Source organism: Oryzias melastigma, linkage group LG22 (assembly GCF_002922805.2).
Source record: "Oryzias melastigma strain HK-1 linkage group LG22, ASM292280v2, whole genome shotgun sequence".
NCBI lineage: Eukaryota > Metazoa > Chordata > Actinopteri > Beloniformes > Adrianichthyidae > Oryzias > Oryzias melastigma.
In genome coordinates this window covers 23,880,485-23,906,900 of record NC_050533.1, presented here as the reverse complement: position 1 = coordinate 23,906,900, position 26,416 = coordinate 23,880,485, and the positions used below count along the sequence as shown (strand labels likewise).

The 26,416-nt window shown below is 42.4% G+C and overlaps 1 protein-coding gene and 1 long non-coding RNA gene across 6 annotated transcripts in view; one reads left to right on the top strand and one right to left on the bottom strand.

The window, feature by feature from the left end:
• Nucleotides 1–26,416, top strand: part of LOC112151794 (neuronal PAS domain-containing protein 3) — a 263,302-nt gene that overhangs the window by 132,183 nt on the left and 104,703 nt on the right. The window lies entirely within an intron of this gene.
• The window catches only part of LOC118598012, a 16,025-nt gene continuing 4,183 nt past the window's right edge, over nt 14,575–26,416 (bottom strand). Inside the window, exon 3 of the long non-coding RNA XR_004947054.1 lies at nt 14,575–15,379. This is a non-coding gene — a long non-coding RNA (uncharacterized LOC118598012). The remainder of the gene's footprint in view (nt 15,380–26,416) is intronic.

The following is a 26,416-nucleotide window of genomic DNA, read 5'->3' as shown; positions in this document are numbered from 1 at the left end:
TCAGAACTCCTGTTAAACTCTTGTAAAATGACGGATTATTTTGTGACTGCTCTCAGTTGTAAAAGAGCTTGAAGACTAAATGTGCGTAATTTCCCCCGAAAGGCTGAGTGTGAGGTCTGGATGATCACAGTAGCAGGTCTGGAGCTGCTGCTGTGGCTTTCATTGTCGCTCACTTTTCTTCAGCTGCACATCCAGAGAGCAAAAATTGAAATCAAGTTATCAAGTATTTTTGTTGGGAACAACAAAAGCTTGAAGCACTTTATACGTTTCAGAGTGGTGTGTGTGTGTGAGATGTCCTCTTCCTTCCTCACTGATGCTTTATTCAAAATCAACCTCCTGCTTAGTGAGGCTGTCAGAGCAGGCAGACGGAGGAGAAGGAGAGGCATTGAGAAAGAGGCTGAGGAGAGAAATGAGAGGGATAAAGACGAGGCAGGGGAGAAGGAGAGAAAAATAAACGAGACAGTCAATTAGAGAGACAGAGGCTATCAGTGAGGCTGAGAGATGGAGAGGAAGAGCAGCGGGAGTCTCGCCTCGCTATGATCCATCTCGTCTCTTTGTACCAGCTGACGTTTTTATGATGCGGACTGCTGGCTGGGCTAATGGCTTCCATTATACTGAGGGAACACAGTGACCCCGACACCCGGATAAACACCGCGCTCACTTCAGACCCCCCCCATCTCCTCAAACACACCTGCAGCCGGCAATCCAGCAGTGACTCAAAGTGACTCTGAGGAAACTGAGTGGAGGATGGAAACTCTGCCAGCTCTGAAGGAGCTCAGGAACATGTCCTCCTTACAGCTTCACTGACGCTTACACCTGGCGCAGGAGCTCCCCCCTCTACACCCCCCACCCCCTGGAAAAGCAGGGACAGTTTTTACATTTTTGATCAGCAGAACCAGCAACAGAACAAACAGGACAGCTGTTAGCCAGGAAACCTGGCTTGTACCTGAAGGAGTCATATGGAATCATTTTCTACCGTGGGGGTTGCTATGTCATCTTTCATTGGTTGATGAGCTGACCTCAGACAGAAGTGTGGAACAGCTAAAGCGGGGGTGTCCAAAGCCTGGCCTCGAGGGCCGGTCTCCTGCTATCCATTCATCCATTTTCTAAACTGTTTTGGGGTCACGGGTCTGCCGGAGCCTGACCTGGCCACTCCTGGGTGAAGGTGGGGTACACACAGGACAGGTCGCAGGCTGTCGCAGCGCCACAATCACACACCCATAAGCTCAGCATAAGTGTTAGCATAAGTGTTAGTATGTGGAATAAAGAAAAAAACACCCCAAAACAAAGCAGTCCATGACAGCACTCAAAGCACCAGCGCAGAAGACAAAGGCAGCACTAGCTGTAAAAAAAGGCAAGCCTCCAATTAAGTATTACCTGACCAAATGGTACATATCCCGGACAAGCCCCCATGTTATGTCCCCTGTTGGCAAACCCGGCTCTGGTCCAGGGGGGGAAAACACAAAAGGGGACAATAATAAAAACTAGACATAAATAAGAAAAAAGAGGAATATAGTTTATTAAATAGAGGAAACCCTGTGTCCTGAAATGAAATAACAAAATTAAATAATTAGTGAGCTGGTGAATACAAATACAAACCAAAAGGGAATTGAAACCTTGGTCAAAAATAAAATAAGTCGTGGAGACTGCTGACCCAGTCATGTCGACCGTCAGAGTCAGCAGCTCCCTGATAATGACTGTCTAACCAAAACTACCTAAAGAAAACAAATAAACAAAGCCTGTTAACCAAGACTACCCAAACTAAAATAACCAAAACCCAGCACCAACTAAAACCCAGCCAGCTGCTCTGCCTGCTGCTCTGCTCCCTGCCTGCCTTGGTGTGGCCTCCTCTGCCTTAAGGAGCCAACAGGTGCCAATTAAAGAACATCGGCCCCACACCTGCCAGGTGAGCAGAAGGCCTGGATGGAAAAAGTTGTACACTCACAATCACATCTACGGACATTTTAGAGTAACCAATTTACCTATGAAGCATGTTTTTGGACAGTCCCCAGAGAAATCCTATGCAGAGAACATGCAAACTCCACTCAGAAACGTCCCATACTGGCCGTTCTGTTTCAGGGCCCCCAGCTGCGACTTGAACCAGAGGCCTTACTGCAGTGAGGCAAGAGTGCTAACCTCTGTGCCACTGTGCAGCCTCCTGCTGGTTTTCCAGAAATCCTGTCTCACCTGCTGCTGATTCCCTGGATCAGGTGTGTTTAACCAATAACAAGCATCAATGGCAGATTGGTTGGAAAACATGTAGGACACCGGCCCTCAAGGCCCTGATTTGGATACTTCTGGGCTAAAGGCTTTGCAGTAAGAGATGGTGAGGTGAACCCCAGTTGGTGTTTCTGTTTCAAACTCCCCAGCCGGGATTTGAACTGGGGCCTTCTTGCTGTGAGGCAAGAGCGCTAACCACTGCGCCACCGTGCAGCCCACCAGATAACATCATACCATTAATAACAATAAAATAAAATGATCTGGAGGGCCGGATCCGGCCCCCGGGCCTTGAATTTGACACATGTCCTAAAACCTGTGGAAGCGTTTCTCCCAGAACGTTTGGTTATGAAGGAGAAGCAGCTCCTCCAGCTGTGATGCCTTTAGGTCTTAAATCCACAGACACCCTTTTAAAGCATCTGTCTATAGAACACCTGTCACACATGGGTTTCATCCTCCATCCCCCCACCACCCGTGTTGAGCCGAGTCTGGCACAAACAGCCAGACCCCCGGTCTCCCCCGGCTAAAACCGTCGCATCGCAAACTCGCTCTCAATCCGGGCAGAATAATTTGTCCAGCTGCAGTTGTGAGATGCTGAGATTCCCCAGTCGTAGTGTAAAGAAAATGTAATGACGGGGAGGAGGGGGGGCTGCAGTAATTATAAAACTAATTACCAAATGCTGATGATGCCCGCAGGCTTTGCATAACTAAATTTAGACAAGCAAATTGCTTTCGGCTTGGATGTGGCTGCGAGCTGTTTGGTTCGTCTTTTTTTTTTTCCATAACTCTCCCCCCTGCCTGTCCTGCCCACTGTCACACCCCTGCACGCCAACAAAGAGAAAACAATCACCATGGAAACAATTACTCAAACACCCTCACCTTGTCCCCTACTTTTAAATTATTATTTCTGTTAGCCGCAGCAGGAAAAGTTGGACGGCGCCCGGTGATGACAGGTGTTTGTTTCTTTGAGGCTCAGAAGACGCTGCAGTTGAAAACTGAAGTCACTGTGAGCAGGTTTTTGTGAGGATCTCCTCCTGCAGGACGTCCTCTCCACTCATGAAGTGTCATGCTGTCAGGTTTGGTTCAGACTTGGGTTCTGGTTGGACCTGAATGGGGGTTGAGGGTCCTGCTCTCGTTTGACAACTTGTTTTTGTTGCTTTCTTTGTTCCTTTTAGCGTCATTGTTCTGACTGTATATAAGAACTGGATTGCCCCTAGCGTTTCAAACAGGAAGTATCTGCTGGTTCCAAGAGCCAAAATGTCATAGACCACTATAGAGAAATAAACAGGGATTTTGGGCCCCATGCAAATATTTTTTATAGGGCCCCTAACACAGTGGCAAATTTGCATTAGGGACCTTTGTGGGCCCCCCTCAGTCTTGGCCCCTAGAATCAGCCACCTTTAACACCCCCCGCCCCCCTTAAGGTGCTCCAGGGTCATTCTATTGGTCAGAATAACAGTTTTTATACTCTGACGCATATTTTAACAATTTCTTGATAATCCTAATTTATATTTTATGATATTTTTTCGTTATCACAAATTATTCAACGCATAAACTGACCGATAAGATACCTCGGGAAAACATGGTGCTCGCTGGCGCAAATCTCAAGCGTTTGTTTGACGGATTCTTCGTTTCAGTGGAAAGGGTGTGAACTTCCAACAGGCTCACCCTGATTGGCAGCAGTTGCAGTGTTTGCCATAGAAACCCTGACTCAGACCGACTCAGACCAACCCCTGTCGTCTGGCTCCAACATGGCGATGTCCATATTGTAGAAGAACGGTGACTGAATTGGCTTCATTTCGCTGGAGAATGGAATACAATAGAAGATACTTTATTCAGTTCTACAGAGAGAAATTCCATGTCTGTTAGCTCATCCATGCAAACCAGCATAAATAGTTACATAAGAACAACGCAGTACATATAAAGCAAAGATTAAAAACAGATATATAACCTTATGGCGGTCGGGATAAATGACCTCCTGAAGCTCTCCGTCCTGCAGTGCAGCGAGATGAACCTCTGATTGTGACTGCTTCTCCGAAGGGCTAGGTTTAGAGCTGGAAGTAGTGGAAGAGTTCTCTCTGGAATGTGGGTGGGGTCATCTCCATGTGTCAAAGTCAAGGCCCGGGGCTCAGATCCAGCCCGCCGGGAAATTCTATCCGGCCCTCCAGATCATTTTATTTTATTGTTATTGTTATTTTGCGCTTATTTCTAACTTGTATAATTTTGACAAAAGGTATTTTTATGGAGATTAAAATATTGAACGTTATTTAAGATTTAAGTTAATTTATTCTGGAATAATGTTCTTGCCTTTAGATTTTTCATAATTATGTTGAAAAGTTACAGTTTTAAAGTTTGAAAAATTGGCATTCTGATAGCTTTTTGTACTATTTTAGCATTTACTACGATAGCCTATTTTGGAGTTTAGCTAATATTTCAGCTACACACTAGCTGTTTAGTCTAATTTAGGCTTTTTTCAGTTTTTTAGGCTGTTTTGGAGTTTACCTAATATTTAGGCTACATGCTAGCTGTTTTGGCTAACCTACGTTTTTTTTTTGTTTTTGTTTTTTTAGACTAATTTGGCATTTAGCTAATATTTTAGCTGGCTATTAACTTCAGCGTTGTCAGCTATTAGAGTCAGTGATTTCAGCTATCAGCTTCAGTGTTTTTATCTATCAATTTCTGCATCTTCAGCAGCCAAATTCATCTTACAGCCTTCATACTAGCATTATCGCAGGTAATGCTATATATCTTCTGCTTATCCCTTTCGGGGTCGCCACAGCACCCACTGTTCATCAGTGATTTGGCAGAGTTTTTACGCCGGATGCCCTTCCTGACACAACCCTGTACTTGAGGGGCACAGGGACCCAGTTAGGCAGCAGTGTCAAGGGTCTTGGCTAAGGACCCAATCTGGGTGGGGATCAGTGGACAACCCTGGAATCGGACCCAGGGCTCCTGAGTGTCAGCCCTTCACCTAGCCCACTGAGCCACCCAGCCGCTTACAGGTAATGCTATATATCTAGTTCATAATTATGTTAAAAGTTACGGTTAAAGTTTTAAAAATTTAGTTTGAGTGTTCAATAAATGTTTATCCTGTTCGGCCCGCAACCCAAGGTGAGTTTTGGGTTTTGGCTCCTTGTGTGATTGAGTATGACACCCCTGCTTTACAGGAGCAGTAGACCACCATATGAGACCCCCTTTGAGGCCAAAATCACCGGTCCTTGTGGAATAAACTGGCAGAGACAGCTGTTCCCATCTGTTCCACCAATCAAATGCTTTCCTGGCATTTGTGTTCTCTGCTTGCCCACCCCCTTCCATTTTCACTGTTGACCCCTGGAGGCTCTCTTTGCACCTGCAGTCTGGGTTGGCGCCCCTTGATGGGTGATGTCTGGTAGCCGTCCCTCTGGGGGGTTGGTTTGTCAGGGTTAGGTCGGTGGGAGATTCCAGCACAGGAGAACACAGAGAGCTGGTAAAACCTAACAGAACAGAAATGCAACAAACCCGACCAACAACCAAGGAGAAGGGACATTTAAATACAGGAATGAAGTGAACCACGTGTGTTTCTCAGCAACAAAACGCCACGAAAGCAGAAGATCTGTCTCGTCGGGGCGGGACGGCTTTCTCAGATGAAAGAGCGGAACATGTCTGTTCAGTGAAAGGAGAGGAAAGGCGGGAACCAGCAGCAGCTTCAGCTTCATGTCACTGCCTGTGGGGGGGGTCTGTGCCTGTGTGAGCTCTGCTCCTGACTGTGTGTTTATCAGTGAACACTGATGACCCCCGCGCTGTCATTTAAAGTCTGATTTTCCTCCCCGACTCTTCCGGCTGTATCTCTGATCTGACCCCAGAGTCACTCATTATAACAAACCCCACAATTCCCACAGACAACAGTCTGAGCGCAGGCGCTCATCCCGAGAGCCCCAATCTTGTTTAACTTTACTGTAAATCCTCACTTTTGGTAATTCTGGGACCTTTAGGTCTGTTGATGCCAAATAAAACTTCCAATGAAGCACGTTTGATTGTATTCATATATTTTATGCTGCACTAGTCATCTCTCTGGATGGAAAAAGCCTAGTTCTTCTTCATCCACGTCTGTGTGGTTGAAGAACGTACAAATGTTATCAAAACTGTATCATTTTTTTAGCCAAACTTGCCATCAAAACACATTTCTATTGGATAAGTAATCAGGTTTACAAACGTTTTCTTTAATTTTTCCATAGAAAATTACAGCTTTTTAAACAGAAATCTATTTTTATCTCATAAAATACTGCCATTTACTCACAATTTAATGACAGTATTCTCATATTTTTATTTAACTTCTTTCATAGTAGTTCTAATACTCCATCATAGTGTTGTATTTTCTTTAAATAACAATTCTAAAGGGTAGCCAAACAGGACAGTTGGAGGCTGACTCCATTCTTGGCCCAGATTTGAAAAATGCAAAAAAAGTGGGGGGCGGAGCTAAGGAAGGCAGGCTGTGCGTAGGAGGTGTGGCCTGTTTGTGATTGACACTTTAGCTTGAGGTAACTAAAGGATCTTTTTATTTTTGTCTCAAAAAACTAAATTAATTAAAAAAAATCACAAGATTCATGAGGCTGTGACTAAAGCTCTACTAACAATTCGAGTGTGACAGTAGGGCACCATACAAGAACATCGTCTGTATCTCATATATACTTGGAACTTATACTATCCTTACGAATACTCTACGATACATTTACCACACACACGATAATGGTACGCTCCATTGTCATGACGTCCATAAGGTGGATTTACGAGCATCAAGGGAGCTGCAAGACATACCTGTGCATCCTTAAGATGCAGCCACTCCTCTCTACAACCCTCCATGGGTTAGAACAACCCAAAAACCTACACCGCCAGTACAGATCAACCCCCTCTACAGGTGCATAGGACTAAAGCTTCAGATGCAGTCCAACAGATGAAACCAGATCATCACAACCAGCTGCTATAAACACAAAACCAGAAAGGACATTCTTTTTTTTTTTTTGACTGACTTCAGAAGTGTTTTTTAGGGTGTACTCAGACGGGACACATTTGGAGCGCTTACAGTGAACCGAAGTTCATTTCCCCCAATAATGTTGAAAAAATAGTTTCAGTCTGGATATGCTCAAAAAACCTCTGGTCCAGGTCCAGGAACTGTTCTCGGACCCGTCTTCTGAGGTGGGTCTTTTGTTTCCAAGTGGACTGAACTTCGGTTAGCTCTGAGATTCCTCAGTCTGAATACGATCCGCTTCGAGACCAAAACAACTGAACCAAAACGGCCATTGTAGCTAGTAGTCACATGATGTAAACAATGAAGGATAAAGCAACAGATGAGCCGCGGACAAATGTAATGCAAGAATCGTCTTGTTGGCAAACAGGAAAAATTGGTACAACTGCTTAGATTTTAGAATGTTTGTTCTAACACCACTAAAAAAACGCCTTAAATGCTTTTCTGTGTCTCATTGCGCAGCACGCGTTACCCTATTGTTAGTACTTTGGCATCTACTAAGATTTTTTTGGCTGCTTTGGAGTTTGGCTAATATTTCAGCTATATGCTAGCTGTTTTGGCCAATTTAGTTTTTTTTCAGTTTTTTAGGATATTTTGAAGTTTAGCTATGTACTATCTCTTGTGGCTACCCTAAGGTTTTTTGTCTTCAGTTTTTTTAGGATAATTTGCCATTTAGCTAATATTTTAGCTGGCCATCAGTTTCAGTGATTTCAGCTATTAGTTTCAGGATTTTCAGCAGCCAAATTCAGCTTACAGCATTAACACTATATATCTAGTACATAATTATGTTAAAAAGTTATGGTTTTAAAGTTTTAAAATGTAGTTTTAGAGAGTTTAATAAATGTTTATCCTGTTCGGTCTGTGACCTAAGGTGTGTTTTGGATTTTGGCCCCTTGTGCAATTTGGTTCGACACTCCTGCCATAACACCACCACAATGAGTCACAGCAACTTAATCAAATGTGGTCTGACGAATTTGGGCTCATGAAGACAACTTTTAAAGTGATCCACATTGCTTCTCACTGTTTTATGGGCAATCTATCTGTCATAAACACTCATTAGCGTACCTCGTGGCCGTAGCGTTCCCAGCATTGCCGTACCAAAGTAGCAGTAAAAAAGTGGAAGATGGCCTTCATACAGACGTTCAAAATTGATTAGCAAAAAAAAAACTTTGAGTAAGTGAAAAATCCTGTCAAACCGCAGCACTGTAGCACCCCCATCTTTCTGTTTTTGTTTTGACCCGCCCTCATAACTGCTGCCCAATGACTGAAGAGAATGCAAGTCACGGCACTGTGAACACAGACCAAAGTAATCTTCAGGACTCGAGCCTGAACCAGCAGGTGGATTTGATCTGAACCAACAGACTATCCCAGTCTGAATACAGCCTTAAAAATGGGAACATTTAAGTCTGACATTGATGGGTTTTTTTTTTGTTTAAACTTAATGGAGATTTTTGTGAATTCCTTAGGAGACTGAAACCAACCTGACCTACTTCAGTTATTATTATGTTAAAACTTTTTTTGTCCAACAAGTGAGGAAAATGTTCTATTTCTCAGAAGTGAAGCATCAATTGCTATCACCTAGTATTAATCATAGAGCGACTTTAGTGAAGGCCATTTGTCCCTCGGAGCTGATGTCCTCACTAACCTGGTTATACATCTAATGTGCTTCTGTAATTTGTTTATCCCACTTTCCCTCCATACCAGACAAATGGGGCATTATTAACTTCTGCACTGCACACTGGACAGCCCTCAGCAGTCAATCACGCCTCTAATAATCAGAAAGGGAAGCTTTGACAATGAATTAAAACCAACATGAAAGTGCGTGTTAAACAAAGTAAAGTATTTCCAATCAGGTGTAATTGGCTTGTCGGAGCCAGCGGTGATATATGTAGGTAATTAGTTAAGCGGCCCGAGTTCGTCTCAGAGGATTTTTTTCCCTCCTCCTCCCACCGCTGATCGTGAATCAAAATGTCAGAGTAAAGCGGGCAGTAAGGCGCTTTCCGGGGAGCTTTAGCACACGCCGAACATGTGAGCGGACCGGGCGGGACTTTGGGGAGCGGACGGGGGATGTGAGCTTTTACCTGTCAGATTCTGAGCCTGCTGACTGTGGATGGTGGAGATCTGGTTGCCGTGGAAACAGCGTACAGGTCAATAGAGTATGTGATGCGCAGTAAAGCCAATACTGACAAGAGAAATACCCTCAAAGATCAAGTCGACTGTTTGTACTTTGACACACATAAATTCCAGTAAAATATATTTACTGGTTCCTCAGTTGTTATTAGGCCTAGAAGGGTAAAAATATTTAGCAAAGTTTGACTTTAATATAAGCTTGAAATGATGGCAAATGCTTTATTCAATCCACATGAGTGATATTCATATGAATTCATCCAAATCGATCATCGCAGTCTTTTTAATCCTCCAAATGTGGATTCACATGCTGTAATAAATCCCAGCGTTAGATCCCAGAGCTGTTTTTGAAAGAAAGCTCTCGATTGAAGCCTTTTAGGTTTGAAATATCTGATGTCATTTTCTGTAATAAAAACTTAAAGCTGCTTTGATGAAACATCAAAAGACAAAGGTCTTGAACATTCAGAGTCGTCTTATTGTGTGTGTGTATCGTAGATGGTTGCATCAATCACAGCTTTTGATAGCAGTGAATCATGTGCAGGAGCTCCGTTCAGCCCCGTTATTACCTTGTTTACAGCCTTCCAGTTTCAGGCACGCATGCACACTCATGCAGTAAAGATAAAGACGCACACAGAGATAAAACACACACAGACCCCTGACTCACACAGACGCACACGCAGACCGCTGCACTCTCTAATTGAAACCAATAGATTTAATGGATTTTTACAATTTAAAATGTTCCAGAGGAGACTTAGAGGACACTGAAGAGTAAGATGAATGAACCAGACACACACACACAGAATTCGATAACTGTAGGGGAACAGAGAGCGTACGGTCAAGCTCGTGTTTGCCGGGCCATGAAGCATTCAGCTGCACCGCCATCTGAACGCTCCGTTAGCAGTTCAGCCATTTCTTAATAACACTCTTAACTGCTCTCTGAAACACTCCATCCCTCTTCCGCTCTAGCCTCCAGCTATCTATAGTCCATCTATATTGTTTTGTTTTCCCATCTTCCCAGTAACATGATGTTCTTTCTTCATGTTGTGGGATCGCGAGTGAGTACTTTGTTGCATTGTCTCCTCTGTTGCAATCGACTGACCAGTCGGTCGGTTCCTCTTTCACGACTGCAAGGATTAGGATAGGAAGTTCTCTGTGTGGATGAGGTGTTGGGACTGAAGCTGAAGGATGAGGATTCACATTCTGGTCCTTGGTGGGAGGACTGCAGGATCTCTGCTTTGGTTAGAGACTGAAGCTTCCTTACGATATACCCCAATGAAAATGGTGTTTTTAACATGTTCTTGTAGCATTTATCTGATTGTGGAGGACATATATAAAAGAAAATTAAGCTCAAAATTACATTTCTGAGTGTTTCTTTATTCAAATTGTTGTTTGGGCATTTTGAAAAAGGTTGTATTTGTTATAATTGGTGGGTCAGAAGTTCCCAAGATCCAGACCTTGACACGTGGTTTACACCAGAGGTCCCCAAACTTTTTCTTGTTAGGGCCACATAACTGTTTTCTTCTTTGATGTGGGGTTGGTTTGTAGGCTGAAAAAGAACAGAAAAGTGTAACAAACACAGCCTAAATGTAAACATTTACAGTTTTCCAGAAAGTCACACGTACCCAAATTTAAAATAATTCATCTCTGTAATCTTCATAGAAAAAATAATACCAAAACATCTTAAAAATTAGCCCCAAAAAAATGAAAAAAAAAATCTTAACTTAGCCAAAACAGCCTGTGGCTAAAATATTAAACCCCAAAGTATCCTAGAAATCCCAGTAACTTCCAATAGTTGAAAAAGGTAGCACAGGAGTTGAATAATTTAATAGATGAAAGAGCTAAATAGCTGAAAGAGCTGGTCAAACATTGAGGTGGGCCTGATCTGGCCTGCGGGCCGTAGTTTGGGGACCCCTGGTTTACAGGATCACCATAATTCCAGTGGATTTTAAAGTGGCCAAAGCAGCTATTTATATCAGCTTTGGACTCTACTAATGTAAAGTGTTGCATAAAGGCTTAATTCTGCTTTGCTCCGCTATAGAATCCACTGGAATTTCATTAATTGTGTAAATGAGTGAACAATTTGGCCAAATCTGAGTTCGTCCACCACCCCATGACTCCTCCCTACCCTTACATCTAGCCCTTCAAACGGAGAGATATGGAAACATAGTGTCTTCAAATTTGGACGAGACTACTCCTCAATAGCGTCGCCACTATTAGTCGGTCATGTACATTTGCATGTTGCTGTTAGCACAACATTGGTTTATAACTTTAAAAAGACAAACAAAAAAAGTACCATATTTTCCGGACTATAAGTCGCGTTTTTTTTCATAGATTGAATGTCCCTGCGACTTATACTCCAGTGCGACTTATATACGAATTTTTAATGATGAGATATGGACCGTAAGTCTAGAGTGCCCTCTTATGGTGATCTATGCAATTACTTTATTTACTTTAGTTATTCAGACGTGACACAGAGGACGAAGAATTTAAGGGATTTAGTGATATGGAGTGAGATTGCGTGCAATTAATTACAGTAAAGATACAAAGTTGATGAGTTCTTGAGACTATAGTTAAATAAAACTGTTATGTTATATAAATGCTACACCTTTTCGTTTTTTTCATGATGCTAATATGTGAATATGTGTTGACACATATTCAGCCTGTTTTCTATTCACTTATGAATGTTATAACTTACCTTCCAGGATGATGTAATATCGTTTTTTTCAACCAGTTTGTAAAATAAATTACTTGAAAAAAATGCGACTTATACTCCGGTGCGACTTATGTATGGTTTTTTTTTCTTCATTATGCATTTTTTGGCCCCTGCGACTTATACTCCAGTGCGACTTATAGTCCGAAAAATACGGTAATTACTTACATTAAAATGTAAATGTGGGATTTGTAGTTATTAAATGGGGACTTGTAGTTCTTCAGGGGATCTCGTAGTCCTAAATTTTATTTGTGGTCTTAAATGGAATTTGTAGTCTTCAAGGGGGTTTGTAATTCTAAACAGGATACAGGGTTTGGGTACCAGTGCACTACGTGTCGCGGTACTGGACCGGTTCTGGTTTGCGGCTTGGAGGTCAGGAAACCGTGATGTAATGGGAACAGCCAGCACATCAAAAAACGATGTGTTGGGGATACCCAAAACGTCAAAAAGTGATGCGGAGGGAGTGAGAATGTGTTGAAAACACTGGTGTTCGGGGGTCAATGGGGAGGAAGAGGAGCGTCCTCACACAACAGCATCACGGATGCCTCTGGAAGAGGGGCATCCTGGGGACCCCCTCCAACGAGGCACACTGGATGATGCCAGCGACCCCTCCCTAACAAACAGACAGACAGACCGGTTTTGTGCAGGACGACCTTCTGGTGTCTCAGCAGAGGCTGTTGGGTAAAAGTGGAAATGGGGCATGGTGCTTACAAGTCCTCAAGAAAAACACCTGGAAAAACCAAAGATCTTCTCAGTAGGATCAGAAAACCTCCGTATGAGGTCATTTGGTTTGTTTCTCCTGTTTTTTCATCGTGTTTGACCCCTCACCGTCCTGCATGCTTCTTTCCGTTTTCTCTTCATTTACTCCAAACTCTTCTCCACTCTCGTTTCTCCATCATAACTTCCTCCGTCCCCTGCCTGTTCGCATGCCTCCCACCTCTCCTTAAGCTCCATCCCGGTTCCTCTTTTCTCTGTTCAAAGACAATCTGCTGCTCAGCTTGAAGCATCTGTTGTTTGGAAACCACAGATCGTCTGTTGTACATGAACTCAGAGAAGATGCTTTGAGGCGATAAACGAAGAAACTTCATTGAACGCCGTTGCTCCCTGAAGACACTGATTAATTTGTCGCCGTCTGCCTGCCACTCAATCTGTTTGATCATCACACTTCCTGCTTGATTTCTCTGTTGTTTAACACGAGAGCCAACTGACTTTGAAGAGGAAGCCCAGCAGAAGAGTCTGTTTTTGAAGTAACTGCATGTTTGGTCTCTGCTGAATCAAAGCTTCTTCATCATCATTTTTCTGTTTGGGGAGGTGGAGGTCGATCCTTCATTTCACTCTCCTTTCATCATAATATTCCAGACACTTTTCTGTGCAGAGCGGTACTTAGAACTTTACTTCTTAACTAACATTAACTTTGGAAAATACTCCTGATGGCAGATTTTAGTTCAGTGTTTTCGTTTAGCAGCTCAGACACACCAGCGGGTCATTTTATGACAAAGTCTGAGGACTGTCTGTCAGGTTCCTGTCATTTCAATAAGGAGAGATCTGGAAAATGTGATTGAAAGATTAATTGTCATTGAATGAGCATAAAATAGTCAGAAATTTTTGGGGGTTCGGCTCTGGGTCAGAGACATCTAGCAGGTTTGAGACGACCTTAAACCACACGTGTCAAAGTCAAGGCCCGGGGGGCCAGATCCGGCCCTCCGGGTAATTCTACCCGGCCCTCCAGATCCTTTTATTTTATTGTTATTAATGACCCAATGTTATCTTGCGCTTTTTTCTAACTTGAATAATTTTGACAAAATATATTTTTATGGAGAGTAAAATACTGACAATGATTTAAGGTTTAAGTTGATTTATTCTGGAATAATATTCCTGCCTTTGTATTATTCATATTTATGTAAAAAATTAACAGTTATAAAGTTAGAAAAATTGGCATTCTGATAGATTTTTGAACTATTTTGGCATTTACTAAGATTTTTTTAGGCTATTTTGGAGTTTAACTAATATTTACATGCTAGCTGTTTTGGCTAATTTTGGTTTTTCTTCATTTTTTGTGCTATTTTAGAATTTACATATTATTATATTTCAGCTACATGCTACTTTTTTTTGCTAATTTAGGCTTTTTTTAGGCTGTTTTGAAGTTTAGCTAATATTTCATTTAAATGCTAGCTGTTTTGGCCAATTTAGTTTTTTTAAGTTATTTAGGATGTTTTGGAGTTTAGCTAATTTTTGTTTTGTTAATTTTTGGCACAAACAAAAGCAAACATATAAAAATAATCTAACATCTTTCAAAAGCTGATTTTTTTTTCTTATATTTTAATTTGTTTTTTTCTTTTAACAGAACCTCAAATAACTTATTTTCCAAATAAAAGAAGCTCTCACAAAAAGATAAACTCATAAAAACATTCACACTATCATTATCACAGGTAGTTCATAATAATGTTACAAAGTTACATTTTTAAAGTTTTAAAAGTTTTAGTTTTAGAGTGTTCAGTAATGTTTATCCTGTTCAGCCCGTGACCTCAGGTGTGTTTTGGAATTTCCCCTTCTTTGCGATTGAGTTTGACACCCCTGCCCAACACACATATACAGACACACACATGCAAAAGAATGTTCACACAAACTTTTATACTTGCATACACAAACATACAGAAACAATTACAAAAACCCACAAAGTTACACTCACAAATACATAACATTACATGATTGCACTATCAAACATCTGCATCAATTCTCAGTCATTTGTGTGTTTCTTATTGTGCGATCGATGAGACACCTATATGCACTCAAACACCTAAAACATTTATGGACAGAAAAGTCCATTTTTAATTTAAAACAAAGGGAAGTGATGAAAGCTGCAGCTGCATCTCCTCCTCAGCAGATTTGTTTTAATACAAAGTGATAGACATCTGATCTGATGAAGGACAGTAGAACTCAGAGGACACGTAAACTCTGTTTCTCACAATGTACACTCCTCTATCAATTCTTTCATTTTTCCTGCTTTCTAAACTTTTTCTTTCTCCATTTCCATGATTTCATGGCAGCTGCAGAGGCTGTGCACACGCACGAGACTGTTTGTGCGCTCTCCTTCTGTGGAGCGGCGATGATAATCGATTATTGCCAACGTGTCTGAACCAGCATCACATTAGTCAAAGTCACACTCCGCTATCTGCACAAAAGCGTATGTGGCCGTGCGCGCGTGTCTGCGGGTGATTGCAGAGCCTCAGACATCAGAGTCACGGAGCAGGAATGGAGGAGGCGCACGCCAAACTGTGACGGGAAACACGCATCAGGAAAACCGGGAGGAAGCAGCGAGAGACCTGCACGGAAGGAAAACAGAAGCTGGATGATGAAGACACACGGCTTCAAGTTTTCATTTGTCACTTTATCCAAGCTTTCTTTAATGAGGTACTTAATTTAAGTGATTGTTTTTCCCCTCATAATTATATTCATTAACATCACAATTATGGCTGCAGTGACAGCGGCGTGTGTGTCACTGCGCTTCTGCAGCCTCATCACTTCCCCAGCAAACTGAGAAACGTCAAAACAGCTGCAGCAGGAGACGCACCTTTCCTGCATTATTTCTCCTTTTGCCTTAAAAGAGTCCATAGGGTGTAATTTGACATCAGTCCACCCGTTGCAGCTTTAAGGGTAACCAAACAGGGCAGATGGAAGCTGACTCCATTCTCAGCCCAGATTTGAAAAATCCTACAAAGGTGTGGCTTGGATCTGTGATGGACAGTTAGGTTAGCTTTATGTACCTGTAACATAAAGAAATTAAATAAACGATTAACCTTCTCTGTCACTTTTGAAGGTCGTCTTTCACACTAAACTGCTAGACAGTTACAGTTTATTCGCATTTAAAAGCTGATAGTTGTGAAAAATTAATATTTCCTTTTTGAAAGGGTTTCCTAAAGTTTAGGTAATTTCCGCTTACGCAACCGGCTAAAGTTGCAAAATTTCCCCTTCCGGCTTGAGATTTTTTCTGGGGCCATCTTGACCAGGGGCCCCTCGACCAGTCGTCCGTTCTGGACCTTCCTTCTGCTCTGATCTGCAGTCATGACGGATCTTGTTCCCACAAAGTTGGATTATGGAATTGTCCCGAATCTCTTGGTCCTTCAGTTGGATCTCACAGTCAATTTCACATTTGGACAGCCTTCTCTGAATCAGAAGAACCAGTAAATCACCAGTTGATCACGGAATTCTTTGTGCAGTCGCCTCCATGTCCAAGTCCCTAACAAGCCGAGCTCCCAGGTCCATAATCAGGGCTATTATCTCCAGAAGGTCCTCTTGACTCATTTTGTCATCATGTCACTCTGCCCTCCTTGTCCCAGCTCTCGTGTGTCCTCGATGGAGTAATAATGTGCATCTTATTACAGTGGAGTTGTTAAGCGTCCTCTCAGCGTTGCGCTGAAGAGCGTTTGTCTGAAGAGAGCAGATGGAAACGATCTCCTCACACCATCAAAGAGCCAACCTGAAACTGCGGCTCCCGATGTTCCAGAACGGAGTCCAGAGCTGGAGACTTCCAAGAGCTAACCCTTGACTTTCCAAATGTCTTTTACTCCACTTTACTTAAAAAAAAAAAAAAATCCCTGTTCGCTTTTCTACAATATCCTGCTCACCCTCTGCAAAGAAAGACCTCAACTTGAATAGGGAGCACGCTCATCCAGCTGAATGCAGACGGCTGTGGAGACGGTGGAGATCAGCTGGGAGGAGCCACAGTCAGCCTGCACTGAGAAACCAAACAAACACCTCCAAAACAACACTTTCTATATGCAGAGTGACTTTAAAAATTGCATAGCAATGTGTGGAAGCAAGGAACAACCCAGACACCCACATATACACGCGTTTACACAGACTCTTCATTGAACGCGGTCACTCAAATGCACATTTCCGGGCCCGGTGTGAATGCAGCCTTTTCTGTTTGCTCGGCTCCTGGACTGGACAAGATAAACATAAATAAACAAATTAAATGAAAACACATCAACACCAGCTATGTTCAACTACAGATCAAAATATGAGTAATGTAAAGTAAAAGCAAAAAAAAAAATTCAGTCTCTAGCTTGGTTGTTTTGAAATGAAGCATCATGGGTGTTCAGAGCAGGCCACAGAGGTTGTTCTTCTTCAGGAGATTGACTCATTCTAGACCTCAGGCAGAAGTTTATTTATTAATTTTTATTTTTAATTATTTTTTTAAATTGTACAATAAGTTATAATATCTGAATTTGTTGCAGATCACCTTCAGGATAGACTGTTGTTGGAAAAGGTTTCATTCGATTACATCAGCTTGTTTTATGGTGGATTTGTGTGGTGGACATTTGATTTGCTAATAACTTTAATTTATTTGACAGATTACTGGTTCAAGTACAACACTTATCCAAAGTGACGACTAATCTCATTGAATTTTCTGCCTTGTAAGAGTCGACATAAAACATTCAGAATGTCCAGGTTTTCTCCTTTTCCCTCTTTGTAGCCACAGCGGAGCTGTCCGTTCAGACGGTGCTGAAACGGTTCATCTTGTTGGGGTCTCAAACTCGCAGCCAGCGGGCCATCTGCGGCCGGCAGGATGATGATTTGCGGCCCCCGTCTTCATGTGAAAGATTACTGTTAGTGCGGCCCGCAAGGCTGATATGAATGAACGTTGCTGTGTTCAGAGCTAAACGAACCAATGAACGAATCACAGTGAGGTATATGACTCTGGAGGCGGGACATCGGCGGGCTGTCCAGTGCCTCTGTCTATCATTCATTCCTTCCTCCAATCAGCTGGGCGGAGGAGGAGCCATGAAGCACCAAACGCGATTCACGTGATAAATTCGCGTGCCCCGTGCGGGGAATTTGCTGCTCGCGGCTTGTCAAAAAATGTGTTTCTGTCGCTGCGTGTAAGACGAGCTACCAGCTCTGTCTGTGGATGTCTGTCTTAGAATGAACACACAGAATATGTCGAGGAATGCGTTTTTTGACGTACTGACTGTTCCTATTGAATCAGAGCTCCTCGAGCTCCGAGCCTCATACCTGTAGCCCGCCCTCTTTCACCGCGTGGCGATCCGCTGCTCCCGCCTGTCAAACATGTGATTCTGAGCTTGACTCGCACCTGCATGGGCGTGTCTGGGAATTTTAAGGTTCACACACTGGCTGTGTCGGTGCGCATTCCAGCCCATGTAAACGCGAGTAGAAGTCCGATATTCTGCTACGCGCATTTGCATAGAACCCCCATAGAAAGCAGCCCCCCCGAATGCGCGCTGATACAGCCGGCGCGCGAGCACCCCACACCTCCAATGAATGGAAGACACAGATCCAATTTAATTACTGTGAGGAGTTCTACAAAAATCTACAAAAATGAAATCCTTCAAAGATTTTCTCATTACCGGGACTCCTCTCACTCTGAAGGAGGATCTGTTAATACAGATATTTGAAACTGAATAAAAATAATGAGTTTTCTCTAGTCAGTCAATATGTGGTTTCTTCAGTAATGTATTTGTTGTATGGTCTTTATTATTATTTTATTTATTTATTACTAATTTATTTGTTTTTTATTTATCTTTTAATGTATTTATTTATTTTATTAGTTTGTTTTTTTTTTATTTTGAACAACACATACAAAGCACATGGTGAAAAAAACCAAGAAAGCAACAGAAAATTTTATATAAATTATAAATAAATACATTACACCTCAATTATGTAGTTCGAAATGGAGTAGGAAGAAGTTTAAAAAACTTTTTCAATTCTACCCCCTAGCAATATATCTTAAGTTTAATCTTCGATATAAACTAATTCACAAACAGACATAACTACCCTTATTTTATATATATATATATAAATCAACACACAAATATCTATACACGACGTTCATTATTTATTCATTATTTAGTGTTAAAAATAAAGATATCTGAGAACACTGGAATGTTTTAGCAGTGTTTTTCTTGTGGAAATCCTGATGCGGCCCAACCTCACCCAGACTCCGCCTCCAGCGGCCCTCGGCTGAATTGAGTTTGAGACCCCTGCTCTAGAGGAATTCTTTTATTTATTCAGTGCCTTTCAACCCTTTAACACCCGAGGCGTCGCTGGTGACATTTAAACACATAATCTTTAACATTCAATCAATCAATCATATTTATTAAACAGGAAAAGATTAAAACAATCGGGCCTGACTCAGTTCAAAACTGGTTTTCAGCGGGTTCCTGCTCTACAGAACATAAAAACACCATACAGTATACGCAACAAGACAGAAGGCAACAATCACACACTCAAAGACAAAACACAGATTTTACATGAAGGGGGGTCAACAGCCACATCAGTGATTACAAGTGTAAATATCTTTTAAGTGATCTGCACATTTCTTTTTGAATTGAATTTTTGTGGTTGCTGCCTTGATGTCTTGGGGGAGGTTGTTCCAAGCTTTAGTAAAAACAAAAAAAAAGGATTTCTGTCCGTAAGAGTTTTGAAAAGCAGGTAAAGGCAGAAGTCCATCCGTGCAGGATCTGGTGGAATGTTCAGACCTGAGTTTTGGGTTCATTGCCGTAAGTGCTGCAGCAGTATGTCCATTTAAAATGTGGTGATACAGTCTGAGTCCATTGTTTAATGAGAAGTCTTGGAATGTTAGAGCGTTGGAGTGTGAGAGTGCTATGCAGTGGTGAGTCCATCCGGGGAGCCTGTGGTGAATCTTGTAGGCTCTGTTGTAAAGTCTTGCTGTTGAATGTAGAAGTTCATTGGTTGTGAGTGACCAAACAGGTAGACAATATGAAATAGAAGACATAATGATTGCATGAAGGTAGATATTGAAAACTGAAAGAGATAGATAGGGTCTGATATTGCTGTAGACATATAGTTTTTGCTTCAGTTTTCTAGTTAGGTTTTGGACATGGTTAGTAAAGGTAAGGTGAGAATCGAGAGTAACACCTAAGTACTTATAGTTAGAGACAACTGAGAGTTTGTGGCCAGAAAAGGTGATGTAGGTGGCAAGAGATAACTGTCTGCATGATGAATAAAAGTACATACATTCAGTTTTCTTAGGGTTGAGTGTCAGATGATTTTCATTTAGCCAGTCATGTAAATGCTGCAGATCTGTGTTGAGTCCGTCATTAATCATGTCAGTGTTTGGACCAGACAGGAAAATAGCAGTGTCATCAGCATATAGGAGCGAGCTGGAAAATTGAAGTACAGTGAGCAGTTGGTTTATGTACAAAACAAAAAGTAAAGGACCCAGAATGCTGCCTTGTGGAACGCCCATGTCACACTCCAGCGTCGGTGATGTTGCCGAGCCAATTTTTACAGTCTGAGATCTTCTATTTAAATAGGATGCAAGCATGTTTACTGCTGAGAAGGAGAAATGAAAAGAACTGAGTTTGTTTAATAAAATTTGGTGATTAACTGTGTCAAAAGCTTTGCGAAAATCTATGAATATGACTCCTGTTACATGGCCTTTGTTTAAAGATGCACGAATCTGCTCTGTAAAAAGCAGCAGTGCTGTCTGGGTTGAACGAGAAGGACGAAAGCCATGCTGGAAGTCACTAAGCAGATGATTGTTTTCAAGGTACATGATTAGTTGTTTATGTAATATTTTTTCCAATAATTTGGAAAATATTGGAAGAATTGCGATTGGGCGGTAGTTGGAAACATCAGTGGGGTTGAACTTATCCACCCTGTCTTCAAATTTGCAACTTGAAGACAGGGTGGATAAGGGCTGTTTTCCACATGGCAGGAAATACAGATTGTCTAATACACAGGTTTACTAAATGATGAGTAAGTGGTAGAAAAGTGCTGGCGTGCATTTTCAGAAAAGACATGTTCAAGTTATTTACATCAGGGGTATGAGAGACATTCAGTGAACACAACAACATTCTTTAACTTTTCAACCCAGCACCAATTCGCGTCTGGTACCTCGTCCGGGCCCGGCTCACGTCTGGTACCATGTCAGGTCCGTTACCAAATCTGATACCATATCCAGTATTGCGGGCTGTACCAGTACCCTAAACCAGTATCAGTACCCTAAACCAGTACCAGTGGCCCTAACCCAAAATTGGTACCAGGCACTGGTTCACGCCTGGTACCACGTCTTGGTCGCGTCAGGTACCACATCTGGTACCGAGTCAAGTCGGGTATCCCATCTGGGACCACATCTGGTATTGAGCCGGTACCGGTATCCTAACCCCAAACCGGTAACAGTAAATGTTCGATACCATGTCCGGGCACAGTTCATGTTGTGTGCCGTGTTTGGTACCAAGTCAGGCCTGGTCCGCATCTGGTATCGGGGCCGGTACCAGTACCACGTCCAGGGCTGGTTCACTTTGGGTACAGGGTCAAGTCCAGTACCGCATCTGGTCCCTAAACCGGTACCGGTACCCTAACCCAATATTGGGACCCTAACTCTAACCAAGTTTTGGGAAACGTCCGGTACCATGTCCGGGCCCAGTTCACCTTGGGTACCGCTTCTGGCATCGGGTCAGGGCTGGTACCGTATCCGGTATCGCGGCCGTACCAGTTCCATAAATTGGTACCCTAACCCAATATTGGTACCCTGACCTGGCACTGGTTCACGTCTGGTACTGAGGGAGATCAGGTATCAGCGTCCGGTAATGATGCTGATTCTGAGATTCTTTAGCTTGAGTTCTGACCAACAGGTGGCGCTGTAAACCTCACGGTCCTGAACTTATGTGTGAATGTTTTCTTGCATCTGAAAGTGAACTTTCAGTCGATTCCCTGATGATCAGGAAGTGGTTCTGCTGACAGTCCAGAAGATCCATCTGGACGCTTTACTACTGTTTATTAAAAGACCCGTCGAGTGTCCCGCCGGTTCTGGATCCACCGATTGTCTCTGCCTAAATGGAGGTCAGTGCCTCATTAACCGAATGGACCCCAGAAAGCCCGGTCCAGTCCTCGTGTTAGCGGAGCTGCTGCGACACGTGAGGAAAGGCGAGAAAGAAAGATGTGAGCGAGCAGAGGGCGCTCAGCTGTGGCAGGTGAACTCCTGTTAATCCTAACTGCTGCTGGTCCAGGAACACCCCCACTGCGGCTGTCCAGCTCCCCCCACACAGCAGCCTGCAACTTAATTACTGTACCCCAGTGTGTGTGTGTGTGTGTGTGTGTGTGTGAGAGAGAGTGTGTGTGCAGAGCTTATGATCCTCAGGCGTTCTGTGTGTGTATTCATGGGTTTGTACTCTGCACCATCGGGGCACTGGGACCTGTGCTGAATTACATTGATTGTGTGTGTGTGTGTGTGCAGTACAGTAGGCTGCTTCCTAATTACTGTCTGCTCCCTGTATTCCCTCGGTGTCGACACCTCCTCGCCTCACTGAATGTCAGCCTGTTTGAGACAGAGGGAGTCCTGAAAGGCAGACCACACCTCCCAGGTCTCCTCCTTCTCTCATTTCCTTCTGGCCCGTCAGAAACGTTTACTCCTCATTCCATCAGTCAAAGATCGATGCATCTTTTGTTGTTGCTAATTTATCTTAATGCAACGACTTTCCCAAGGATGCACTGTAAGGTTTGGGATTGGAACCCACAACCCTCCAGATCACTTTGTTATGCTTTTGAAGAAGAGGGAAACTTTTAAAGGTTGTTGGTTAAAAAAACGTATTTCTCTCAAAGATTGCACACACACTCTCTCTCTTTTCTTTTTGGTTTAGCACGTTGTTTCCTCCCTACAAAGTGAAAATATTTCAACCAATTTTTACCTATTTTCTCACCTTCTTTTTTGGAAACACTGACAACAAATGAAGCTCTGATATGAAACAGGCGTTATTTTATCAATTAGCTGATGCTGCAGTGGTGACTCCACCCCTCCCACACCAAGAGGATCAGGTTTATTTATAGACTTCTGAAGTTGTGTTTACTTAATTTCACTATTTTGTTGTTGTTCTTACAGCTTTCCTTCATAGTGAAGCCATCATTGATATTTACGGGCTTTTACAGATTGTGCTCCTCCCTTTTCCTGACCCTTCATGTCATCGTTTCTTCCTCCCTGGTTTCTCTCTGCGACACGCCGTCCTCTGCTGTCCTTGACTCAAACTCTTATGGCTGAATCTCAGCTAAGTGGAGAGGCAGCAGAGATGAAGCACAGAGCTCTGAAAGTCTCCTCATGTCCAAGCGGCTGCAGAGGAGTTTCTGGTTGTTTCCACGCCGGGAACGCTGTAGTGTCATCCTGAGCACGGAGTCCATGATTTACCAAAGAAAGCCCTCAGTCCACCTGCATCCACGCTGACACACGCTCAGACCTCTCAGCTTTGAAGAGGACAAACACCTTACGGCACATGAGTCAAAGTCCAGGCCCGGGGGCCGGATCCGGCCCTCTGGGGAATTCTATTCGGCCCTCCAGATCATTTTATGTCATTGCTATTAATTACCAGATGTTATCTTGTGCTTATTTCTAACTTTTCTAACTATTTTTAAGGAGAGTAAAATATTAAAAGTTATTTTAAGTTGATTTATTCTGGAATAATATTCCTGCCTTTTTATTGTTTATAATTATGTTAAAACGTTACAGTTTTTAAAATTGCCATTCTGCTAACTCCTTGGACTATTTTGGCATTTACTATAATTTTTTAGGCTATTTTGGAGTTTAGCTAAAATTTCAGCTACATGCTAGCTGTTTTGGCAAATTTAGGCTTTTTTCAGTTTTTTAGGATATTTTTAATCTTAGCGTTTTTTTTTAGCTATTTTTACTAGCTGCTTTGGCTAACCTAGGTTTTTTTTGTTTTCTTTTTTTTTAGGCTAATTTGACATTTAGCTGATATTATAGCTGGCTATCGGCTTCCGTGCTTTCACCTATCAGCTTCAGTGTTTTCAGCTTTCACCTTCAGTGTTTTCAGCTATCAGCTTAAGCATTTTCAGCTATTAGCTTCACCGTTTTCAGCTATCAGCTTTAGTGATTTCAGCTATCAGCTCTAGGATCTTCAGCTGCCAAATTCATCTTACAGCATTCACACTAGCATTATCACAGGTAATGTTATATATATAGGTAATACTGTAATTATGTTAAAAAGTTACTGTTTAAAAGTGTTAAAAATGTAGGTTTTAGAGTGTTCAGTAAATGTTTATCCTGTTCGGCCCGCGACCTGATGTGCGTTTTGGATTTTGGCCTGTTGTGTGATTGAGTTTGACACCCCTACCTTACAAGCTGGAACCGATCCAGAAGAGTTCTGCAGTTCTTCCTATCTGGGTCCACTCTGACCCGAGGGCTTAATGCTGCAACAGATTTCGCTGATGCAGCGTTTTACTGCTTTTCTTTGAGGTCATGGGGGTGGAGCCTATTAGAGATGTCACCTTCATCCTCAGACCACTCTTCCTCATTTTTACACAGCCGCTTGTGAGTTGAAATCCGTTGACCTCTATAATCCTGGAACCTGAACCTCCAAAAATTTCTGCTGCAAAGCTTTGTGTTTGCTTCATTGTGTAGCTGTGATAGAAATTATACATTTCCTCCATTGTTTTCATCAGTGACATTTAATGAGCAAAGTCTATACCCAGTTAGAAGCCACAAGATGTTTGTTTCTTGCCAGGGCATTCTATCATGATGTTAGAACATTTTGATTTCGTTAGAACACCTTGACATTGACACACCTTAGGTCACGGGCTGAACAGGATAAACATTTATTCAACACTCTAAAACTACATTTTTAAAACATTAAAACTGTAACTTTTTAACATAATCGCTGTGGCGACCCCGAAAGGGATAAGCCGAATGGTGAAGAAGAAGATATATAGCATCACCTGTGATAATGCTAGTGTGAATGCTGTAAACTGAATTTGGCCACTGAAGATGCTGAAATTAATAGCTGAAAACAATAGAAATATTTATTCAAAGCTGGAAAAATACCACTAAACAAGCGCATAATCCTAAACCATTTTTTTAAACTTTGAGAGGATAAAGTTCAAAATGATTCTTTTCTTTTAGTCACCTAAATACTTTTTTTCATTCTCCTCCTTTTCCGTCTTCTTCTTTTCTTTCTCTCGTTTTGCAGATTTTACAGGACTGGATTTGCCTCCCCCTAGAAAACCCATTTCCGTCTGAGTTTTGGAGCTTCCTGCTCCGCCTTCTCAGAACATGTTCCTGAAATGAGGAAGTGGTGGAATCTCCATCTGCTGATGCCAGCCTGAACGTGCTGCTGGCTTTAAATTTGCTCTAACAGCGTCTGTGGGGAGGCCGGGGGGCGCAGAAGGAAACATTTCCTGAGGGCAGAAAAAAAAGCATCTCTCATAGTTTGCTTTAATGCTGGACTGTCTACCCGTCTTCCCCTGCGTGTGCACGTGGGCGTGCATGTGCAGGATAATGGCGGCCGTCTTCTGGCTGCAAACGGCTCGTTTGGTTGAAGTGACTCGCCTGCTAAGCCTCGGTTCTCCTGGTTCTGACTTTCCTCAAGTAGGAAGGACAGTTTAACCTGCGGGCAGGTACCCCCCCACCCCCACCCCACCACACTCTCCTTCTGGCTGCTGTTCTCTGTTTTTCTCTGCAGTGAAAGTTCTGCCCTGAGGGTGAAATTTTGAAAAAGCCCTAAAGCAGCTCCTTCTCTCCTTTTCTGCCTCTTTGTCTGTCATCTTTCCATCTTTGATCTCCGTCCCTCCCCAATGATAAAGCAGTGATGAAGGATGAGAGTTTAGACGGGATAGGAAGAGACGGGGGAGGAGAGCGCGTCCTTTCCATCACTAATGAGCGGCTTCATCTCCAACTGCTGGGAGACGATGGAGAGGCGTGGCAGCAGAAAACGTCAGGCGTTTGTGAGGCTGCATCCCAGCATCCAACGCGGGGTTCTCAGCCAATGGCGGCCCGCAGGAGGACTTTTTGTGGCCCTCAATAAATAATAATCGATGATTATCGCATTTTTTCCCCACATTTTCTATGTAAAACAACAAGAGGGGGAACGGATTCTGTTGGGTTGCTGCTGATCCAGCTTGCCAGAATCTGTGCCCCCAAAATATTTACTGTAAAACCAACAACTATTTATTACTTGTTTAACTATTCATTAACAGCGATTTTCCCTCCCCCTTCCATACGTTTTTTTTTTTTTTTTGGCATTTTGTACTTTTTGAAATATTGAGCAAAGTATGCTCCATAGGAAATGAATGAGAAAGTCTTAAACTATCAAAGTTTTAGGATTAGCAACAAGACTTTAAATATATTTATGAGGTGTGATATTTAAAAAAAAATGTTGAGTTTAACTAATATTTTATACTTATTTTATACCTATTTATACCTAGCTTTTTGGCTAATTTGGCATTTACTAAGGTTATTTATGCTAATCTGGAGTTTAGCTAATATTTTGGCAACATGCTAACGTTTTTGACTAATTTAGTTTACTAAAGAGTTTGACTATTTTGGAGTTCAGCTAGTATTTAGGCAACACACTACTTGTTTTTTTTTCAAA